Raw genomic sequence first — 16,485 nt, 5'->3', positions numbered from 1 at the left:
TCCCCGGGCCTTAAAGCGCGCGGTGGTGGGTGCGGGAGGCGCGGTGTGCGCGGCCCTGGAGACGCACCCCAGCCCCGCAGACTGGTGAGGGTCCCCCTCGTTCCGGGGGGCTTGTCCTTACAGCTGGGTAAAATTGGAAATTAAAAAATATGTAAACAATGACATTTCCAAAATCAGGCTCCCTCAGTCAGTCTATTAGCAACTCTTTTCGGGGTGAGGGGAGGGTACAGCTCAGGAGCAGAGTGTGTGCTTAGCGGGCCCGAGGTCCTGGGTCCACCCCTCAGTACCTCCATTCAGAAAAGGAAATAAATGAACCTCATTACCTGCCCTCCCCACCAAAACACACAAAACAACAACAAAAGTTTTAAAAAGTCAAAAACAAACAAACCTAATCCCCCCCAATAAAATTCCGAAAATTAAAAAAAAAAACCACCTATTTTGGGGAGTCAGTACCTTTCAGGGTATTTAGCTCCGAGGTATCAGTGCTCTCACCTGTAACATGGCTAATGGTTGGCTTTGCTTTGCAGGGGTTTGAGAGGGCTGGGCGTAGCACAACCCTACCCCTAGTAGTCACCCCACAAATGACAGCTGTTTTGTGATTTCCTGTGTCATCATTTCTTTTTTTTTTTTTTTTAAATGACGGTGGTTGTAGTTAGAAGAGAAGCGAGAGTCATGGTTTTCAAGTTGTCTTTGAAAAGTTACACTACCTGGTGGTGTAAGATCAGCACATTAAACATTCAAAAAAATTTTTGCTGAATCAACTAATACCTTTGTGGTCATTTCTCTTTTGTGTATTTTATCCTCCAACTGCACAATAAGGCAGCAGCCTTGTCTTCCATTTCCTTGAGACAAAATCTGTCTTTCCTGTCAGCGTTCTGTCATGTTGAAGCTGCTTCTTACGTGGATTCTGCTTGATAGCCCCCCAACCCCGTCCTCTAATGCGTTTCACTTGCTTGTCAAGCTGGTCACAAGCCCCGTACCAGAGGCAGTGGGTCCGTGTCCACAGCTAGCCGCAGCACTGCCCACCCCACAGGCCCTTGTTCAGTGTACCCTGACTGCTTGTCGAGAGGTGGTGTCTCTTCCTCATCACATGGAACCCCGGCCGGCCCTGGGACTGCTTGGACCAATGGACCGCAGCGGAAGTATGTTCTGGGACTGGCAAGCCCGGGTGTGAAGGATGGTTTCTGTGCTGCTGCTCTTGGAAGTCCAGGAGGTAGCTGTCTGGCTACCAGGGAGACCCTGCAGAGAGGGACACTGAGAGGGAGAGGGCCCAAAACCATATAGAAAGAGAAGGTCAGCTGTTCCCTGCCCTCCTGACCCTCGCTGGCCTGCTAGGCACGTGCATCTGAGTGGCAGATCAGCCCACAAGCAAGACCAGCCCAAGACCTAGCTTGGCCCAGACTGCAAAATCACGAGCAAACCAATGGTGACTATTTTAAGCCACTAAGTTTTAGGGTGTTTTCTTCTGCACAACAGCTGATCAGAACGTCAGATAAACTAATGTTGAATCTTTGTTGAATTATTTTCAAATGTTTAGTGAGAGTGGTTTTTGATTCATACAACTTTAGTTTATTAAAGGTGATCTTGTGAAGACTGAATATGTGACAATTTTATAAGCACTGTGTTTTTCTAGGTATACCAATGTGATCATTCTTATGATTTAATTCTCCGTTTCTTTTTCCTGGTCATTTTACATTAAAATACAAGATATTTTCAAAGTGTTGGTCCCAACTGACATCATAGTATAAATGTTAGCCATACTGAGAGTTTTTAATGATTGTTTCCCTCTATTTAAACTTAGTAAATGGTATGTTTTTAATTTTGATGAAAATATTCACAGTAAAACAAAAAAAGTTTAAAAAAAATGTGGAAGTTTGAGCTCCCAAGAAGCAAAATAAGTGTAAATGCAGCCTAAAACAGAATAATCATTGTTTTCCTCTTTTTATTTTATTTTTGTAATTGTGGTAAAATACACATAACATAAAATTTACCATCTTAACCATTTTTAGTATTAACCATTTACTGTCCAGTTCAGTAGCATTAAATACATCTACACAGTTGTCCAACCATCATCACCATCCATCTCTGGGACTTCTTCATCTTCCCAGACTGGAAGTCTGTCCCCATTAAACACTCATTCCTGTTTCCCTCTTCTCAGCCCCCAGGCCCCCACCATTCTACTTCCTGTCTCCATGAATTTTTTTACTCTTAAGTACCTCACATAAGAGGAATCCTGTAGTGTTTGTCCTTCTGTCATTAACTCAAGGTTCATCTACATTGTAGGATGTGACAGAATTCTCCTCCTTTCAAAGGCTGAGTAATATTCCATGGTATGTATGGACCACATTTTGTTTATCCATTCACCCATCAGTGGACACTGTGTTGCTTCCACCTCTTAGCTGTTGTGAATAATGCAGCTATGAACATGGGTGTGCAGATATCTCTTTGAGTCCTTGCTCTCAATATACCTCTTAAAAATTTTTTTTTAGAGGAGGAGGGTATAGCTCAGTGGTAGAGCACATGCTTGGTGTTCACAATGTCCTGGGTTTAATCCCTGGTACCTCCATTTAAAAAATAAACAGATAAATAATGACCTTCCCCTAGAAAAAATTTAGAAATTTTAAAGAAAGGGAAACACACACACACACAAATGTTTGAGGTGTAATGTGACAAATAAAATTGCCTTTATGTCTTATTTTTCTCTTTTAAGAAAAAGCATTTTGTACATGGTTTCTGCTTTCCATTGACCTCTTGCTGGGTTTTTTGTTTCTTTCTTTATTTTGTTTTTGTGTTAACACATAGTTTTATAGCACTTGATGAAGGTAAGATATTTAAGTCAGCAGGGTTAAATTCAAGTCACTTCATTAAAAATTTTCTTTAAATCACTAAGTTTCTGTGACACCTGGGTGGGTTCCCTTGCCTGTCCGTGATTCCGGTCCTCGTATGTAACTGTGGGGGACAACACCAGGCTGTGGCTGCTGGTAAGGACGGATGAGCTGATGTGGGTAAGGGCCGGGCACGGGGGGCGGTGCTGACAGGTTAAGTCCGCTCTCGCCCCCCACCAGCTTTATCGAGGTGTAATTGGCAAACAAAAAGTGTGCATGTTTAAGGTGTGCAGTTGATGCTTTATATACATGTGCACTGTGAAGCAGTCACCACAGTCAGGCTAATTCCCGTGTCCGCTTCCTCCCGTAGTTGTCTTGTGTGTGTGTTGGGGGTGGGGGTGAGAGCTCTTAATTCTTGGCAGGTTTCAGCCATCCCTACAAGGCAGTGATGTTAACCACAGTCACGTTGCTGGACTTTAGCTCCCCAGAACTTACTCATCTTGCACAGCTAAAACTTTGAACCCCTTGTCAGCCAGCATCTCCCCATGTCCCCTCCCCGCCCCCCCCCCCAGCCCCTGGCAGCCTCATTCTGTCCTCTGCTTCTGTGTAAGATTAGTGCTGAGTTGGTTACTGCAGGGTCTTCCTGGCTCAGGAGGCCCCCCAGCCATTCTGCTGCCTCAGACATCGCCTCAGCCTCTCGACTGGACTGGATGCACACAAGGAGGGTGTATAATTTCTAGGTTATGGGTCACACTTTCACGATCCTTTGCATATCCAGTAATTTTTCATTGCATGCTGAGCATTCAGGAGGATGTATGTTCAGGGCTGTTCGATGATGCCATCTTCCTTTAAAGACTATTGAGTTTCTGAAAAAGAATATGAAGATGAATATATGTATGTGTTTGCATGACTAGGGCATTGTGCTGCACACAAGAAGTTGACACATTGTAACTGACTATACTTTAATTAAAAAAAAAAGATTATTGAGTTTTAATTCTAGCAAGTGGTTAATAGTGGGGTCTCTTGATCCTACCAGGTGAGTCTGTTTCTGTTTGGCCTTCATCCTGGGGTCTGGTCCTTATTCTGGGATATGTTCTTTACTCAGAAGGCATGACCTTCCTGGGAGCTGAGTTGAATGCCTGTGGCCGTGGGAATCCAGCTTCTCCCTGACCTGGGGACCCCCGTTGAGCTCTCCTCTGCAGCGCCTCTGGGAACTTGCTCTGTGCTGGTGGGGTCCAGCTGCCAGCCCAGGACCAGGGGCAGCTATCACTTCGATTCTGCCATCCCCTCTCCCTTGTCCCTGTCCCCACGAATTCCAGCTGCCCCCTGCTGCCCCAACTGCCTCCATCTGCCTCTACTTACGTCGTAGAGGTCAGGGCTGTGTGCTTGGGTTCCACTCCCTGCATTGCCGTCCGATATGACCCTGGGCTGAAAGCCAGGGTGAATTGGGGCTCATTTCGAGTATTTCCCTTTTCTCAAGGATTGCCACCCTCTGCTTCCTGTTGTCCAGGGCTAGAAGACATTTGGTTTATATACATGGACAGTTTAATAGTCATCTGCGGTGGGAGGCTAGGGCTGGTACGAGGTACTTGGCCAGAACTGGAAGCTGGGAGTCTGAATCTTGGCAGAAGCAGCAAACCTTTAGGCTAGGAGAACTCAAGTGGGATTTACCTCTGTGGTGTGTATGATTTTTACACTATTCTGCCTAGCTTAATGCGCTTCTGTTTACATAAAATGGTAGCCTTCTATAGCCTAAAAGAATTTTAAAAATGTTTTCAGCTCTTATTTTTGTTTAATTTTATTTTAAAATTGAAGTACAGTTGATTTACAACGTTGTGTTAATTTTTCGTACAGCATAGTGATTCGGTTATGCATACTCTTTTCATATTCTTTTTCATTACAGGTTATTATAAGGTATTGAGTATAGTTCCCTGTGCTGTACAGTAGGATCTTGTTGTTTATCTGTTTTATGTATGGTAGTTTGTATCTGCTAATTCCAAACTCCTGATTTATCCCCCTCCTTTCCCCTTTGGTAAACATAAATTTGTTTTCTATGTCTGTGAGTCTGTTTCTGTTTGGTCAGTGAGTTCATTTGTATCTTTTTTTAGATTCCACATATAATTGGTATCATACTTGTTTTTTTCTGTCTGACTTACTTCACTTAGCATGATCATCTCTAGGTCCATCCATGTTGCTGCAAATGGCATTATTTTATTCTTTTTTATGGCTGAGTAGTATTCCATTGTATATGTATACCACATTTTGTTTATCCAGTCATCTGTTGAAAGACATTTGGGTTGCTTCCATGGCTTGGCTGTTCTAAATAGTGCTGCTGTGAACATTGGGGAGCATGTATCTTTTTGAATTAGAGTTCCCTGAGGATATATGCCCAGGAGTAGGATTGCTGGATGATATGGTAAGTCTATCTTTAGTTTTTAAAGGAATCTCCATACTGTTTTCCATAGTGGCTGCACCAAATGACATTCCCACCAACTCAGCTCTTACTTTTAGAGATAATCCCAATCCCAAAGGGTAGAGATTTGTCAAGGTCAGAAGCTGGGGGAAGGGCAGAGCTGGGTTCTCTTCTTGGACGTGGTACTTCCTGTGGAGGCAGGACGGCTCGCTCGCTCTTCTTATCTTCCCGTTTCTTGTCTTTGACTCTTGTCGGTAGAGAGTAATGAGAAGCTAGCTGCCGAGGGAGTTGGGGAAATGTGGTTTTTGGAGTCCTAGCCAACCTGTGAGTCACTGAGCTGTATGGCAAGTCCTCAAAAAAAAATTAAATCTAGAATTATTATATGAGCCAGTAATTCTACTTATGGGTATACTCCCCAAAGAACTGGAAGCAGGGAATCAAATAGAGGCTTGTACATCCATGTGCATGGCAGCATTGTTCACAGCAGCCAAAGGTGGCAGCCACTCAAGTGTCCATCCATGGATGACCGGATAAGCACGTGTCGTTCATCCGTACAAAGCCGTTGTAGCAAACCTTGCAAAGGAGGGAGATTCTGACACAGGCTACAAAATGGATGAAACCTGAGGACTTCAAGCTAAGTGAAGTAAGCCGGTCACAGAAAGAGAAACACTGTATGATTCCACTGATACGAGGTTCCTAGAGGAATCCGGTTCACAGAGACAGAGGAGGACGGTGGTTTGCGGGACTCGGGAGAGGGAAGCGGGGAGCTACTGTTTAACGGGACAGAGTTCCAGCTTGGGAAGATGAAAAAGTTCTGGAGACGGATGGTGGTGATGGTGGTGACACAACAGTGTGAATGTTCCTAACGCCACTGAGCTGCATGGCTGGAAATGGTTACGACGGTAAACTTCATGTTCTGTGTATTCTACCACGAGTAGAAGAAGAGTTACAGAGCAGAACATTGGGGGAGGGGGTGTGGGGCTGAGAGACACTGATCAGTAACCCACACAATAGCTAATAAGTTGTCATCACTTTCTGCCACCGTCTGAATGTTGATGGGATACAGTGTCCCAGCTCTCGGGCCCTGTGTGTTTGAGACATTGCATTAAGCTGTGGAGCATTAGAGAATCAGGACCCTTCCTCGTGGGCCAGGTGGGGCTCCCGAGTCCTAAAGGAGGAGGCGCAGAGTCCTTCACGTGGTAACACGTGAAAACACGCCAGGCCCTGGACCCGTTCTACAGAAATGGCCCCCTTGCCGGGACACTTACAAGGGCGAACTCCATTTAAATACAGCTGAGCCTTCAATAACACGGGTTTGAGCTGTGCGGGTCCACCTACATGCGGATTTTTGGAAAAATAACCCACTTTGGTGCTGCAGGGTGGGTTGGTTGAATCTGCTGATGGGGATGAGGAACTGGGACACGGGGGACCGACTGAGGTTATACGTGGTCTTTGATGGAGTTTGGGGTGGCCCCAGTCATCCCCCCACCCGGCCCCGCCTTGGTCAAAGATCAACTGCTCACAGCCCACAAATGGTCGTGTGGGTTCCTCTCAGGTAGTGTCTGGCCCTCACTCCTGGTGCATTAGGAGTCTTTATCTTGGGGTCAGTACTGGCCTGAGTGGAAGCAGAGCTCTGGAGGCGGACCGACCTTGGTTCAGCTCTGGGATCTCTTTTCTCTCCCGAGTTCTGGTGGTTTTCATTGTTCCCCATCTAAAGTGTCGTCCTGCCCCCCTGACAGTCTCAGACACGCCCAGCTCTGTCCTGGGCTGGGCTCTGCCTTCCAGGGGTTTCTCTGCTCACCTTTTCTCACGTGCTGCCTGTGGGGACAGTGCTCAGGTGACCTGCTCTCCGTGGCACGGGACACAGCACAGAACCTCTCCGAGGTCCCAGTGTCGTCTCTGTAAAGTAGGGTAATAATCATACCTCAGAGGCGTGCTGTGAACATCAGAGAACAGCTGTGTGACAGTGTTTGTAAACTGCAGAGGTGAGACGCAAAATACCACCGTCCGGTACCTTCTGTTAACGGCTGAGCATTGCTGAGAACTGCTGTCTGTCACTCCATCCACCTCCCTTTCTGGCTGTTTGTATGTTTATCTATATGGATACACACACAAGTAAGAGAGACATACAGACACACGCAACTGAGTCGACCTATTTATTTCTGTGTTCAGTGAGAGCCGAAGAGAGTACGTTTATCCCTCAAGGGCCAAATAAAATCCCTGGGCTCTGCACTGATGGGTCCTGTCCCAGAACCAAGTCCCGGGGCCAGAGGAGTGCCCCACATTGACCTTGGGTTCCCTGAACCTTTTGACAATCAAAGATCAATTTTGAGTCAATCAAGGATTTGATTTTTGGGAATCAGTGCCACCCGAACTCCAACAGGGTGTCACGTGGAGGAGCAAAGGGGTGGAAACGTAAGGGGGCAGCAGTGTCCGCGGTGGCCTTTCAGTGAAAGAATGTCTCTGTGTATTTATATTCCTACATATTGACGCATTTCTCGTTCTGGAGAGAGTTCCGTCCTTACGGAAGGAGCTGGGACACATCTGTTGCTCTTTCTTGGATGTTGATTTCACGCCTATGCGTCGGTGCAGGCCGAGTGGTATGGGTCTGATGTGAATCCAGTGTTTAGTCTTGCATCTTAATACACTGTACGACTCAGAATTGACAAGAAAGGACTCCTGGCAGGTCAGAAATGTCCTCGTGGAGTATGAGTGAGACACAGGAATCGAACAGAGAATAAGCACTATGAAAAGAAAAAAACTTACCGTTCAGGTTAGGCCAGTGTATTCATCAGCAGATGTGTACTGAATGCTTGCCACGCTCCAGAAACTTCCAGGGAAGCAGTGAGGAGGGCGCGGAGGGGGATCCACTGTCTAGTAGACCAGCTGGTGTCCAGCGCTGTGCAGGGAAAGCTTAAAACCTGGGATAGGACGCCGCTGTAGAGGGATCCAGGGTTTTGCAGAAAAGGGGAGGCCCGAGGTCTGAGAGCCCCTCCTTACTGGTGCCCGGCGCAGAGCAGGGGAGGAAGGGCCTGGCCTGGGCCGCCTGCTTCAGGGCCCTGGCATGTCGCAGACCTCTCTGAATCTCCACTTCCATTTGTAACGGGAGGGTAGCCCCCGTCCCTGGCTGTTATGATGAAGGTGGTGATAAATGCAGGGATGACCAGTTCCCAGCCTTCTCTCCCAGCACAAGAGACACAGAGGGCCCACAGAGCCCGTCTGAAGCCCCGACTGAAAGCCGCCCCTGTAAGAAGTCTGGGTGAGTGTCCACGGACAGATGCCTGCATAAAGAAGATGTGGTGTATATATACACAATGGAATACTATTCAGCCATCAGCCATAAAAAAGAATGAAATAATGCCATTTGCAGCAACATGGATGGACCTGGAGATTATCATTTTAAATGAAGTAAGTCAGACAGAAAGACAAATATCATATAATGTTGCTTATATGTGGAATCTAAAAAAAAATACGAGATTTTATTTAAAAACCAGAAATAGACTCATGGACACAGAAAACAAACTGTGGTTACCAGCGGGGAAAGGTGGGGGAGGAATAGATTAGAAGTCCGGGATTAACAGGTACACATTACTGTATATAAAATAGATAAACAACAGAGACCTACTGTGTAGCACAGGGAACTATATTCAATTTCTTGTAATGGAAAAGAATCTGAAAATATACATATGTATGTATGTATATGTATAACTGCATCGCTTTGCTGTACACCTGAAACCAACATTGTAAATCGACTACACTTCAGTAAAAAACAAGAATTTAAAAAAAAAAGAAGCCTGGGAAAACGACAGAGGAAAAATTCCACCTGGCTTTGCCCCTCCCTCCCTGAGACTTGCATGTTGCTGCTCTCAGAGGCTGGTCATCTTTCAGATGACCCCTCCTTTAGCTGCCCCCCCTCCTTCCCCTTCCCCCTTTCCAAAAAGTAGCTGGGTTTCTGTTCCAGTTTTGCAAACACCATTCTCACCCAGGTGCCAAGATAAACGGCCGACAGGGTTCACGTGTGAATAGTCCTGGAGGGTATTTGGTTAACCTTCCCCCAAAACCCGCTGACCCCACTCCCCCCAGGGTAGCTGCCTCAGAACCTGCTGTTCCCCGTGGGGGTGGGGCAGGTGAGAAACCAGGAAGCCGAGATTTCTGCCAGGGTCTAGAAAAAGCGCAGAGATCATCTGTGCGCTGCGAAGTGGCTTTCACACAAAACTGATAAAATCGTGCTGTTTTTGAAATTAAGATGTTGGCACGGAGCAGGCACAGGTGCGGACTAAGTAAGTGGTGGCCTCATCCGGACTCAGAGCGGGTGGCCGCGGTCGGCCTCCCTCGGGCTCCATCCCCGCCCCGCAGTGGGGAGTATTGGGAGACACTGGTCAGTGTGTGCAAGAAAAATAGCTGGAAGGTGAAGTGCCTTCTGATAGCGTTTAAAACATTCTTCCAAAATACACAGATTTAACGAAGAGAGGAAAAATTGAGCGACGATAACACTGTCGTCGGAAAACACAGCCTGTTTCTAGGGAAGCGGCGATGTTTTCCTTTGTCGTAAAAGCAGAATGTGACAGGGAACTTGAGGATCCAATTCCTGAACCCAAGAGTCAGGAGTTGAGTCAATTCCCTTGTTTTTGTAGATTTAACAAACAGCCTCAGAAGTCTGTGTTCTTGGAGAAGCTTAGCCATTTTTGCCGCTTCACATCTTGACTTTCCTAAATTACTTTTCTGTAAAAGTCCGTTTCGTTTTTCATTATTATTAGTCTTAAATAAAAAAAAAAAAGAAGCTTATGCCTCCCAAATCTCAGAAGACACATAAACAAAAACAAAGCCAAGGGAGACAGATGACCCCACCCCTTTAGTGAGTAGGCTGACAGCGGACCTGAGACAATTTCAGGTGTCATTTGTCCTTGGAGAACTTTTTGAGAACATTTTCCTCTACAAATGGGATGATATCTTTTTTTTCTTTATTGAAGTGCGGTCAGTGTACAGTGTTGGTTTTGGATGTACAGCAGAGCAATTCAGTTATACATATATGTACATACATACATATATATTTTGAGTTTCTTTTCCATTAAAGCTCATTACAAGAAATTGAGTCTAGTTCCCTGTGCTGTACCGTAGGTCCTGGTGGTTTATCTGTTTTATATATAGTAGTGTGTGTCTGTTAGCTACAAATGGGGTGATGCGGGACCCTGCTGTTCTCCCTGAGCAGTGCACCCCCGACGCCTTTCCAGGACAGGAGTGTGTAGCCGCAGTGGTCCTGGGTGCTGCGTGGCTTCTGGGATGGTCTGTCAACGTTAGCATAAGGGATGAACTTCTACTTACAAGATAAATAGACTGGGGATGGACCGTCCGGCGTGGCGGCCACGGTCACACTGCTGCGTGGTGTTGAGGAATGTGGTTAAGAGCAAGGTCCCAGGCGTTCTCATCACAAGGAGAGTGTTTTTTCTTTTCTTCTTCTTGTATCTGTTGAGAAGATGGGTGTTAGCTGGACCACTGTGGTCGTCTCTTCACAGTGTGTGTGAATCACACCATCATGCGGGACGCCTTCCACTTATCAGGGATGGAAGTCAGTTGTTTGTCAGTAAAAGTGGGGAGAAAAGAGGGACAGAGTTCCTGCCGTGACAAAGCTTATAGTTCAGTGAGGGATAAAGAAACAGGGAACTGAGACACCACCCGGCTGTAAAGGGCAGGTGCGGGGTAGAACCACAGCTTTCTGGAAAGAGGGGTATTTAAGCGGAGCCTTGAAAGATACGTGAGAATTAACCAGACCAAGAGCCAAGGGAGGCTGTTTGGGGCAGAGGGGTCACGGGAAACCAAGTGGAGGTGGGTGTGGGTGTGGGTGTGGCCAGCGCACCGGGGTGGGGAGGTGGGGACCTGCAGCACCAAGTCAAGGTCAGAGGTGACAGAAGCTCCCTGAAACATGGCTAGGGAATCCAGATTTTAGCCCAGGTGCATCGAGAAGTTGTGAAAGTGTTTGAACAGGAGACCGACGATCCGGTTGGAAAGATTATGCCGACTGAAGTCTGGGGAGGGGCTTGTCGGAGCGCTGGAGGTGACGGCGACACCAGGGAAGAGGCCACTGTAGACTTTGGAAAGTGGACACAGAGAGTGGAGATGGAATCGAGATATTTAGGAAGTAGATGGGAAAGGACTTTCATTATGTCTGTAATGGGCATGGAGGTGCGTGGTTACGCCCCCCTACGAAAGGACTTGCCCCCCGGGGGGAGGTCTGCCAGCCACTCGGACTGCCTCCCCAAGGCCCTTCCCGGCGGCTCACAGGCAGGGACTGAGTGATGTGGCCGCAGAGGCCGTTCCTGTGGGCTCCGTGAGGCTGTCCCTGGGCCTGCACCACAGCTGAGGTCCTCTCTACCTGGCCCTGCCTTCACCTGCTCCCCAAGGTGCCCACCCTAAGGGCACCGGGCGGAAGAGAGAAGGAGGGTTTCTGGCAGGCTTTGCTCCCTAGGGCTGGGACTGAGGCCGGAGAGCCAGGCTCAGGGTGGGGGGTGGGGAGCAGATGGGGACCGCGTGGCCCCAGGGTGCTTGTGGCTGGTCCATCTGGAGACACCCAGTAGGTGAGTCACTGACCTTGGTCTTGAGGTGGAGTCTGCTGTGAAGCTGCATGGTCATGGCTGGATCTCTCTCTTAAATCAAAGTACAGGTGATGTACAGTATTGTGTAGTTTCTGGTGCGCCGTGTGAGGATTCAGTGACACGCACACACTCTTTCTCACTGTAGGTTATCACAGGTTGTCCACCAGCTCCCTGTGCTCTGCAGTAGGTCTTTGTTTATTTTTTTAACTAATTTTTTTCACAGATGTGTTCTCTCTTGCTGTCTTTTCCTGGCATCTCTATGCTCACGCTCTTTTGAAATATGTCCCGTTTCTTGAGTATGCTTTGCTCTCTTTAACCCGAGTCCTTATACCATCTTCTCTGCCTGCCTGGAATGTTCTCCTTTTCTTCCCCAACCTAGTTTGTGCTCCTCCTCCTGACGCCGGGACCTCTCCCCGGAAGGCGTCTCAGATGCGCCAGCTCTGGCTTAGGGACCTGACTGACACCCTCGGGCCCCGAGGATGCGTATCCCGGCACGCAAATTATAGTGGCCGATTTTCTTCCTTGTGTTCTCCCCAAAGTGTATACACTTCACGAGCAAACGGACTTTGTCCGACTTGTTGAAAGCTTTATCCGCAGCACCTCCTGTGGTCCTGACACGGGAAGTGTCAGTAAGTAATTGCTGAGTGAACCAATGATAATTGAAGGAAAGTCTTAGAAAGAGGCAGAGGACTGCCCGGACTTAGTGCAGAGTCAGAGACAGAAGAGTAAACAGTGATACGAGGGGGCGTGGCCACCAGGTAAGGGTCATTTATTTACTAAATTAACCAGAACTTGTTAAACTAGCACTGTTGGACATTTAGGTCCTCCCAGCATTTTCTTAGAGATCTGTTATTACACACAAGGCTGTTATAAACGCTCTTCTCCATATAGATTTTGTGTGTATTTTGAAGTATATCCTTGAGATAACTGGGTAAAAGTGGAATTTCTGTGTCAAAAATTTCATGTTACTAGATTTTTGATATCTGTCAGTGACCTTTTGTCCACTAGAAACATGATTTTATTTTTGTGCTTCTTCCCAGCCCTGAATTTAACATTTTTGATGCGAAGTTTTCATTTATTTATCTATTCAGTTTCAAAAATTGTGGTACAATGCATATAACATAAACCTGACCCTTTAAACCATTTTAAGTGTACAAGTCAGGGGCATTAAGCACATTCAGAATACAAAGCAACCACCATCACTGTCTACCTCCGGCACTTCTCTTCATCATCCCAAACAAAGCCTGTGTGTTCTAAGCAAGGCCTCCCCAGTCCTCTCTCCCATTTTTTGGGAGAGGATTTGTTGCATGTTTGGGAAGAAATTTGGGGTTTAATTGCATTTTCATCCAGCAGTGGGAATGTTAATTGACTCTTAAAACCTTCCGATTCTGCATTAAGCCAACCCTTGGGAACATGGTTGAACAGAGCTTTGAGAAAACAATATTCAGGCCCACGTGCCATAGAATAAAGAGCCCTTAGGGTTGTTTTTCTTTTTTTTTTTAGACCCAGGGGAGCATTCTTTTGCAGTACTCAAGAGTGCCTCAACTTGAGAGATTTTTTTCCAGCTCACAGTTTGAAATAAGCAAAGACCAACATCTTTAGGATTTTGGAAGCTTGTCCCAAGCTAGAAATAAGACACAGGAGGGTTCTCGTTGCTTCTGCAGGTGAAATTCTTCATCCTAAGTTTTGATGACTAAGTGTGATGAGGTGGCGTGTTCCTAAGTGGTAGCCGTTTTAAGACCGTAAAGAAACATTCTGTTTCTGCTTTGAGATGCTTTTCCAGAGAAGAGAGATTTGCACTGATTGTCACAGCTCCATAGCAGCTTCTGGGGGCTTCCATGAGAAGTCAAAATAACCGGGGAGAGGTTGAGAGACTCTGGGATGGGAGGAGCGTCTGTCTGCGACCTGGTGGGGACCCTGAGGTTAAGGTGTGTCCAAGACCACTGGAAACAATGGCCATTTGCAGCTCTGCCGGGTCCTGGCTCTGGGTTCTTTCACTGTGAGAATTACTAAGCAAAGAGGAATTGTATTGAAACTCTGGGCAAAACAGGAGGAGAATTTATGGAGGATTAACTTTCTTTCATCTTCTTACCTTTCAAATTGGGGAACAAGCCCAACACACTGAATTAAGGGGAGGAGCCTTCTTAAAGGCTTTGAAGTTTTTCTTTGCAAAACAGGGTTGAATTTATCTGAACTCTTTCCCTTCAAAGTAAAAGCCTGATAAGCAAACGATTTCCTTTGTGCATTCCTCTTTCTTCGTGAATTAACAGAGATTATGCGGTAAAAAAAAATGGACCTGATAGGAAGTGGGGCAAGCCGACCCTTTAGAATATTAATAAGTGCTGATGAGCTCATGTGAATGACAGAACATTTTAAAAAAAATTGGAACATTTATTTTATTGTACTATTTATTTATTTATTTGGGGCTGGTGATTAGGTTTATTTATTTGTTTATTTAGATGACGGTACTGGGGATTGAACCCAGGACCTTGTGCATATTGAGCACCTGATTTTCCACTGAGCTATACCCTCCCCTCAAGAACAGTTTTTTTTTAACGATAAAAAGTTTTTGGTGGGGGACGGAGACGAGGGTGTGGCTCAAGTGGTAGAGCACGCGCTTAGCAGGCACGAGGTCCTGGGTTCAATCCCCGGTACCTCCATTAAAAAAATAAACTAATGATTTCTCCCCCACCTAAAAAAAGTTTCCCTTCTGCACTTTGGAAGCAGCATAAAAACCTTAGGACGGTGATAAGGTTAACAGGTGGAAAAAAATCCAGAGAAAACTGACCCTGAGATGTCTGCATCTCGCTCTACTTAAATTCAGCCACAGCCGTCCCATGGTGGGGCTCTTATGTTAAAGTCTCTGAAGAAATAAACAGTAGGGCGGGTGTAGGAATGTTTCATGATAGCCAAAACTGACGTCTGACACAGGGCACCAGTTTTGAAGGCCACAGCACCTTCAGAATACTTTCTGGATCGCGAGCGTGTCCTGCAGTGGGCTCAGAGCGGCTTGGGTCTGGCCGGCTCTTGACCCCCTGCCCCACACAGCCTCTCTGGGACTCAGCGTCCTCCTCTGTGCAGCGAGGATGAGACTGCCAGGACAATCAGGAAACTGCTTCTGATGGTGGGAGGGGCGCCGTGGGATTGTCAGAGATGCTCACTTTATGTACCACCCCCCCCCACTATGGTTGCTTTCTTTCTTTTTTTCCTCTCTTTTTTTTAAATTGAAGTACAGTTGATTTACAATATTGTGTTAGTTTCAGCTGTACAGCATATTGATTCAATTATGTCTGTTTTTTCAGATTCTTTTCCATTGTAAGTTATTACAAGATATTGACTATAGTTCCCTGTGATGTATAGTAAATTTTTTTTTTTAAATATGGAACGCTTCACAAATTTGCATGTCATCCTTGCACAGGGGCCATGCTAATCTTCTCTGTATTGTTCCAATTTTAGTATATGTGCTGCCGAAGCAAGCACGTAAATTCTTGTTTATCTATTTTATATGTAATAGTTTTATCTCTTAATCCCATACCCCTAATTTATCGCTATCCCCTTTCCCCTTTGATAACCATAAGTTTATTTTCTATGTTTGTGAATCTCTTTCTGTTTTGTAAATAACTTAATTTGTACTGTTTTTTTAGCTTCCACATATAGGTGATATCATGTAATATTTGTCTTTCTCTGACTTAAATCACTCAGTACAATAATCTCTAGATCCATCCATGTTGTTGCGAATGACAATATCTCATTCTTTTTTATGGCTGAGTAGTATTCCATTACATATATTATATGTGTATAATGGAGGCCATTCTGATCCTTCATGTGGGGTCTGTTTGTTTGCGCTTAATTTTTTCTTTCTGGAAGTATACAGAATTTTTTCTTTGTCTCATCTTTTTTTCCCCATATATATTCTTTTTTTATACTCCCTGTTCTGTGGTTGCAATATCTTCTCTTAGTTAATATTAGTTTTTGGGGGCAATGTCTTTCCTCTGTGTAGTCCCTTTTTTCTTTTTTCAAGTAACTTTCTTCTGTTTCTCTCTCTCTCTCATTCTTTGATGAATTTCCTCAGCTATTTGGTAACCTGGTTTTGTTCTCAAATGGGGGGAGACTGAAAAATAGGTTGGATGTTCTGATAAGAAAGTCTTTGCTGTCGGAAGATGGGCCTGGGCTGGTGAAGTACACATCGCTCACGCCTGTGTTTTAGGTGTTTCTCCCGGAGCAGGTCACGTTCTCTGGAGAAGACATCCTGTCTTCTGCCAGGAAGGGGAGGCCTGCCCACCAGCCCTAGGAGACCGAGAGGGGAGGGTAATGGGGCCTCAGCCACCAACCCCTTGTCTCCACGGTGTGGACCCGCCCCTGTGCACGGTTTTAATGCTCCTCTGAGAGGAACCCTTGGTTTTTGCTCTGGTTGGGAGGTGACTGGTGATCTGACGGCTGCTTGTGTAGACTTCCCAAGTCCCCCACCCCCACCTCCCGCGGTCCCAGCGGGGCGGTTCCGGAGGTTTCCACAGACTCGTTTTAGTCAGTTGGACTCTTCACTCTCTTTTTAGGGTTTTGTTGTCTGGGGGCCGCTAGTTCATTCTCTTCCACCCGTCTGCTTTCTCGCACCCAGAGTCACTGCTGTTAACGCCTCTGTTTCCTCCTTCCTTGCGGA

The 16,485-nt window shown here is 46.2% G+C and overlaps 1 non-coding gene across 1 annotated transcript; it reads right to left on the bottom strand.

Moving 5' to 3' along the window:
• Positions 1-15,201: 15,201 nt before the first annotated feature.
• LOC116660548 lies at positions 15,202-15,308 on the bottom strand. Its single transcript, XR_004316145.1, has one exon. It is a non-coding gene; the product is annotated as a U6 spliceosomal RNA (small nuclear RNA).
• Between the last annotated feature and the right edge of the window lie 1,177 nt (positions 15,309-16,485).

This window comes from Camelus ferus, chromosome 29 (assembly GCF_009834535.1).
Source record: "Camelus ferus isolate YT-003-E chromosome 29, BCGSAC_Cfer_1.0, whole genome shotgun sequence".
NCBI classification, from domain to species: Eukaryota; Metazoa; Chordata; class Mammalia; order Artiodactyla; family Camelidae; genus Camelus; species Camelus ferus.
This window is presented reverse-complemented; position numbering and strand designations above follow the sequence as displayed.